Below are 7,981 nucleotides of genomic sequence, written 5' to 3'. Positions count from 1 at the left end.
TACGAGTTATTTTGTCAAAGAGATCATTTATGGTAATTTACAGTATTTGTAAACAAATATAAGACTCGAGCTTTGTTTACATAACAACCAATTTTTACCTCTGTATCTCTCTTAAAACTTAAATTATAACATTCAGATTTTGGTCAATCATTTTATTGCTAAAAAATAAGAAACAGAATTTTGATCTAAAATCGTGTCCAAGTCCCTTTGATTATATACTTTCTCCATATAAAAATCTAGAGGTTTCCTATACCACCTGATTTCCACTGATAATATGATAGCTGGCGGAAATATGCTAAGCATTTACAATAACAATATTTCATTCATTTTCTGTATCTAGGTCTACTTGATTTGACGATTGTTTGAAATCCCAAAAAGGGTGAAATTTTCCACTAACAGGATAGATTAGATTTCATTCATTTTCTGTATCTAGGTCTACTTGATTTGACGATTGTTTGAAATCCCAAAAGGGGTGAAATTTTCCACTAACAAGATAGATTAGATTTCATTCATTTTCTGTATCTAGGTCTACTTGATTTGACGATTGTTTGAAATCCTAAAAAGGGTGAAATTTTCCACTAACAGGATATATTATATTTTCACTAGTAACATAAGAAACGTAAGTTTGATTGAATGATTCAAGTCAGCTTGCATGGGCATAAAATAAGAATTTGCAGCTAACATTTTTGATATCTTCTGATAAAACAACCGTTACGTCGCGGTATAGCTTACAATAGCATTAACGAGATTGGAAAACTCGTTAAACCTAAGAGGCATTACAGTAAATCTCATGATTTAATGACATCGGCATCCTCTAATCTATTGTATCTTAGAGAACTTCAACAACTTGATGTATGGAGGTTAACTCTTTGGCATCACAAATTCCCGAAGCCTGTGATATAAAATTTGCCTAATGACACTTAAATATGTATCAAATGCATGTTGATAAAGACATTTAGTATCATATTCATCTTATTAGGAAAATACGTTAACTAAGGACGATGATGTTACGGAATATATCTCCCCACACCTAAGGCTTATCTATTTAAGGATTGAAGAAATTATTTGTTTAAACGTGTTCCCAAACAACTGTTTGGGAACACGTTTAAACAAATAATTTGCCCATGAATAGGTTTCCTATATTTTGTACATTGATGATATTAAATATTTTGAATTTGTTTTTATCTTGGATGGCTGAAACTGCTTTATGTAATACTTTCTGATCTGGCTAGGAGCCTAAATAAAAAGATGAGACAACACATGTATTGCGAATTTAGTTATTTTATTAACTGACTAGAAATTAACCAATTTAGGGATGGCTGAAACTGCTAATACCACTAACAATTTGATTTTAAAATAGATTAAAATGACAATATCTGTTTAAATCTTAAATTCTGTTACTATGGTAGTGTTTCAATACCAACCTATACTTTATAGTTAAATGATGCTTATCCGTCTTAAATTAACCTCTTACTTTGTATGCTTGATTTCAATATAGTATTTTTTTGTTATATGCCACTCATGCTTATAGAGATAAATGCTATTGGTAGCGATATTTTTTCATTCTGTACATACTTGTTGGCAACTGGAAAATAGGGTCAGAATTGTTTATCTGAAACTTTTGAATTTTCAGAATGCACCCTTCTGACCTAAAGTTTTAATAAGTATTTATGACTATCTAAAGCGTCTTTAAGTTTTATTGCCGCCAGATATAAAGAAACATCATTTTTTACCTGGTGAGTGTACTCTGCGCTAAATGACATCAGTTTCACAGCAGAAAAATTGCTAATAGTAATGGAAAGGTAGCGGTGATAATTACAACGATATATGAGTACTGACATGACTGTTTTCTGGATCATAGCTCTAAAAAAGCGTTGCTTACTTTCTAGGATCTTTAACCTAGCTAAACGCTATGAAAAATAAACTGTATACTAGTTATATTATGCTAAAAATGAATCATACAATGGATACCTTATCTGTAAAATTGTAATGAATATTAAGAAACATGCTTGAAATTAACAATTTTGTCCATCTTAAATTATTATATTGAAACCTTTAAAACTTCAAAGCCTCGCAAAAATGCGTTCAGTTCATAGACCTGGAATTTAGTGGCAATCTTAGCCTGTTTACTATTTTAAACGCAGCCCTGTTATCTTTCGACCGAGAATGTTAATTAATTAGAAATGGTTTTTGGAAAGTCGTCCAGAGTCAATGCATCCGATCGGTTCAACATTTCCTTAAAAGCTGGATGTTTCTTTCTTTTCTTGATCTTGATTTCATTTTCAGAAAAATACGATGACTCCATGGCAACTAAATCCGATTTTTGTTCTCCTCAGCAGTCATTTCCGGCAGATGACGTGTGTTCTTTTTATCCAATAACGTTTGCTGTGTAGCGATATTTGCCCAGTAAAAGAATCTGAAATAAAGAAGGAAAGAATTCCTATGAAAATGCTTATTCAAAGCCAATAAATAACCTTAAGTGGTATCGCGAGTTAATATAAGTTTCAATTTTCCGTAGATATTTGAAAAATTTGGAATGTTTTCAGAAACAGCCCATGGAGATTATCCATATTTAAAAAGAACAATCTTGAAGTCTTTAAGAAATCCTTTAGGGTTTGGGGGATGTTTATTTTTGTAATTTTTGGGGGTTATTTTTATGGTAGTTGTTCATTATGGGTTTATTTTTCGATTTATTGAATATTTTTCCATTTACTAGTAGCGCATATGAGTTATTGAGTTAAATGACGTGAATTAAAAAGGTTCCTTTAAAAAAAAATCTTCAAGTACAATGTAGGTGTACCTTGTATTTTATGATAACAATGTAATTGATTTAAAACCAATTCAACATCACTTTTGAACTATTTTTGCTAAGTATCTTGAGTAAACAGTTTGCATAAGTAAATGATGATAAATGATAATGAATAGAAATTAAATTTTCAAAAATGAACGTTTATAATTCAATGAAATGAAAGCCAAATTAATAACATGATTACATATTCTCAAATCGAAAGAAGATATCGAATAACTAACAATCAACCATATAAAAAAGCATAAAGAGCAACTCTACTATATTTCAAGGAAGTCAAAGTTAGAGCGTATTGGACATTAATGATTGTAATTCAATAGTGATGTTTAGATACAAATTACATTTTTATTTTGTTTATCTGGGGTCTATCAGATGTATATATAAACCTGATCTATACCACCATTTGTGATCTGTTTCCGGATCAAATTCTCTTGTCATTACTGTATTCATAGCTATACATATGAGTTTGTTTCAAATTTCGGCTCATTTGAAACAGATATACCTTTAATAATAATCCGTATATGATATAATGAAGAGCTAGAATGTCCAATATTTTAATTAATGTTCTTTATGAGAGTCTTACACCCTGATTAAACTGTTTGTCAACACAAACCGTCTAATGATAGATTATCTGAGCCATTATCCTGATATGTGTCTGTTATCAAACAAACGCTTTCAAGAGAGTATTATTATTTGACCTTATCTACAAATGGTATTTAGCTTTTCATATAAGCACTTTAAAATCTGCCACAACGCTTTGTATAAGCAAAATTCTAACTTCAATTGTTTTAAAAATTACTTTAAGAAATGCCCAAAGAAAGCATGCATTGATTACATTTACTGTTAATTTAACCATCTGTACAGTGTAGATGGAACGTAGTTTCATAATTAGGCACATATCTTAATGAAACAGTATCTAGATTCATTGGACATTTAACAACTTTCTCTCAACTTAAAACTCAACTTGGCAGTAATATTAATTTTTCAGCTGTAAAAATTAAATTAGGGGCTATTAAATCATAATCCTTTTATGCTCACTAGATATTGCTTGTTCCAAGTACATTTTCAAGACCTTGGTTAATGATTTAATATGATTTTAACTACTGTTTTATCACAACAATTCAAATGTAAATTTGTCATTTTCATCGGAATTATTGAACATATATTGACCACTAAAATCACTAAACTAAAATCATAAACATGATTGCAAATTGTTATTTAAAAACTCTATCTTACATTTTAGGACATTGAATGGCAAATGTAAAATATAGGCTTAGATATCTATACATAATGGTTTGTTTACCTTATCTTCAAATACAATACACTTCAACTAAAAAGAATTGACTCTAAATAAATTGATTGTAGGTGGAAAATATTTTATGAAATGATAAATTAAGACAAATCATATCCAAGGTATCACTGAAATCAAATCACAGTGCCCCACGGAGACAGTATTCTAATCAAAATTATGCACTTTGTTGCTGAGTCCTTGTATACAGATGACTTGCAAAACCATTCTTTGTCCATATTCACTTTCCAGCACATCTTTCTTCTATTCTTCATGGCCATGACGCTGCAAAAGAAAACTCAACCCGAAAAAGCTATTCACAATTTATAATTGTACAAAAAACAATACCTGTGCAACTATTCACAAGTAGTTTAAATGGAAATTTATAATAAATTATAACCATGCAACCTAATTCTAAATAATGGGTTTGGGTGGGAGGGGATTTTTTGTGACCGACTCAGGGAACAGTTGAATATAAAAGGAAGAGCTTAACGCGCACGCTCAAAGACCAGGAAGTGTAGAGTTATTGCCCTTGAATTAACATTACTAGAGTTATAGATCTTGCCCCAAACAATATGCTTAACTGCATGAAATAACAGGGTTTATCCATATTTGATAAACCTAATTATTTCATGACCTTTGCCCAAATAAATATGCTTTTCATGTTTCTAGCTAATACCAATATCAAAACAACAGACAATTATGATTCAGATATTTACCCTGATGTATATACAAAACTAAATAGACTTTTGTTTGTTTGGCGTAGTTGTCATGGCCGTTTAATCAAATGTGCAAAAATTAGATAAGTACATGAATATCAGATAGATATCAGTCAGATATAAAGTACATGTACATCAGATAGATTTCATACATGTACATTGAACTCGACATGCGCAGTTCAAACAATATGGCAGCATATATTAAATATATATATATGTAATATACAATATTAGAAATACTCTCTTGACCCGAGGAGCCTGGAAAAAACAGTGCCCCACGGAGACAGTATTCTAATCAAAAGTATGCCAAATGGATCACGGACACTGTCACGTGAACCATCCGCCAATACCAGGCGGCAATTTTGACAACAATGACACCTGTAGATATGATACATAAGAATGTCTATACTTGGACATTCTAGATTCAGATATATGTATATGATATATAATAAGATAGATAAGTAAACGGACCATGACTTGCCAGAGATTATCAGCTAGTATATTTTAAGGATAGGTGCGAGAGGAAGATGTCACAAACTGCACAATAGCATTTTTCAGGGAATTTATGTATATATTGTTACCCAGATCTGACAAATGCACACCATATAATCTAAATAATCTCTATTGAGTTATCTGGATATCTGGATATTTTATAGATGCACCATTAAGCTTTTTCAAAACAAATGTTGCAATGGCACTATTTATTCTACGCCTAGAGTTTTCACCTTCAATGGTTGATAAAGACTGCCTCCAATTACTTCTAGGTAATATATGTGACCATACAATGAGAGTGTTTGGCAAGAGGTCTGGTATTTGAGATAAAGTTAGTTTCATGAATTTTTGAATACCTTTTAGGGTATTTTGAGGGTCCCCAATATTATTACCACCGCAGTGAATTATCAAAATAGTTGGTTGTTTATTAGCTATTAACATACTTGACACAGTTGTATACAAGTACTCCCAAACCATTCCCCTACTACCATTCCAATTAATGGTAAAGTGGTTTAATCCAAGGTTTAACTGATTTGTGGTCTCTGCATATTTCTGTGCCCAATGAATAATAGATGAGCCAATGATCCAAACTGAATCTGAAATTTATGTATGATTTAACAGCATAAAACTAAAAATACTATTAACAAGGTCTTATGTAGGATTTGAAAGCCGAGGAACTCCATCTACCCATGTGCTTGATTTGTATTTCAGAAACCCCTTTTAAGTACAGGTAAGTTGCACCTCCAATCCTAAATGAGTGCGACTTGAATGAATTTGTAGGTACCTCTAGGAATTTTAAGGATTTATACAGCATGGATGAAAATTGATATTGAGTCAATGGTTTAGTATTGCAGTGGGCAAATAGATGTGTTGCTTGAATGCATTGCCTGTGACTTTGAAATTTTTGAAAAATTTGAAACATCAAAAAAGAATCTGGTGTTTTGGGTATTCTAATGGATGAACCGTTACCAAATTGATCTGTTTTTGAGCAACCCACAAAAACTATAAACTCATCCTCCAACATTTGAACATGATTTCTTTCCAATGCCACTAGCTCACTTACTCTCAATAAAGCAAAAATTGCAATGAGAAATGCTGATTGAAATAAATGTGCTTCATATGAAGAAATAGTTAAATGTGGAATGATACTGGTAATTTGTGTTAATAAAGACAATGTAATTGGTTGTCTAATGTCCTGAGTTCTGCATGACCTTTTAAATCCTGCTAACAACTTTTTGACCAAAAAGGATTCCATAGCATTCTGCCAACCATGTAAATTTACAACAAAACTCAAACCAGCCATATAAGATTTTGCTGTTGAAAATGCAAATCCAGATTCCTTCATATAAGCTATAAACATTACTATATGATCTATAGGTGGTGGCCACAAATGCTCAAAGGAAGCTTGAACTCTGAAATTAAAAATTGCTTGGATGCCTTGTTTATAAACTTTACTTGAGTTTTCAGATATACTGGCTTCTAACAGTTGATCTTTAGTTGATGAATAACTGTTTTTATTAACTGTTTGCATGTAAAACAACCATAGTTCAGCATCAATAGATCCCCAGTTTAAAGAGGAGTCTACAGACTTCTTTAAGCGAAATTGCACATCATAATCCAACCAACCTGAATTGTTACTAGCAGCCCCCCTTTTAATTGTTGACATATACCTCAAGAGTGAAATGGCTTGTAGTGGATGTTTTTCTAAGTATATAGAAGCATATATGAAAAATGCATCCATCCATTGCGAGAAGATTGTAATTTTTGTTTCTTTATTTTTTGGTTTGACCTGAAAAACACCCCCCTCGAAAACAATTTGATTTTGCATTTCTGTGCAAGGCTCTTGAAGCAACAATTTGTTTAAATGAACAAATTCGCCATTCCAAATTTTATCTTTGAGAGCTTGGGATAATGGGATCCCAGTATAGAAGTAACACTGTTAAATGGGTTTGGCATGTCAATATTATTTTCCAAATAATTTTCTGTACCTTGATTCATGGGAACATGTGACGACAACGCACTTGGTGCGTCAGGGGTGGGGTTAACTTATGGGCGGCATGTTGTGAGGAATCATCCCAATCATCCCGCTCCGTGACATTCCCTGGCCTGCTTCAGTTGACGCCTGTGTTGCTGGTGTCGTCGGAGCCGCAGGTGTTGGAGGAGCCGCTTGTGTCGGACGAACGGGCTGTCTCACTTGACCTCCTCGACAATTTCCGCGACGACCTCGTGCCAATACACTACTCGAGGCAACTGTATTTGTTCCATTTGGCACGGCTGCGTATGGGCTTCTCGCCTTAGATGCCTTTTGGTTCCTTACCCTCAGCATGATATTGTAATGATATGCCGGTATAAAGTAATAAAACTCGCCGATTAAAACGATACAACTTGATTATTTCTCTAGTTGATTTTTTGTGACCGACTCAGGGAACAGTTGAATATAAAAGGAAGAGCTTAACGCGCACGCTCCAAGACCAGGAAGTGTAGAGTTATTGCCCTTGAATTAACATTACTAGAGTTATAGATCTTGCCCCAAACAATATGCTTAACTGCATGAAATAACAGGGTTTATCCATATTTGATAAACCTAAATATCTATACATAATGGTTTGTTTACCTTACCTTCAAATACAATACACTTCAACTAAAAGGAATTGACTCTAAATAAATTGATTGTAG

At 32.7% G+C, this 7,981-nt stretch overlaps 1 pseudogene; it reads right to left on the bottom strand.

The window, feature by feature from the left end:
- Nucleotides 1–5,317: 5,317 nt before the first annotated feature.
- LOC128160646 (uncharacterized) lies at nucleotides 5,318–7,631 on the bottom strand (annotated as a pseudogene).
- Nucleotides 7,632–7,981: the final 350 nt, after the last annotated feature.

The sequence above is a fragment of the Crassostrea angulata genome, chromosome 8, assembly GCF_025612915.1.
Source record: "Crassostrea angulata isolate pt1a10 chromosome 8, ASM2561291v2, whole genome shotgun sequence".
NCBI lineage: Eukaryota > Metazoa > Mollusca > Bivalvia > Ostreida > Ostreidae > Magallana > Magallana angulata.
This window is presented reverse-complemented; position numbering and strand designations above follow the sequence as displayed.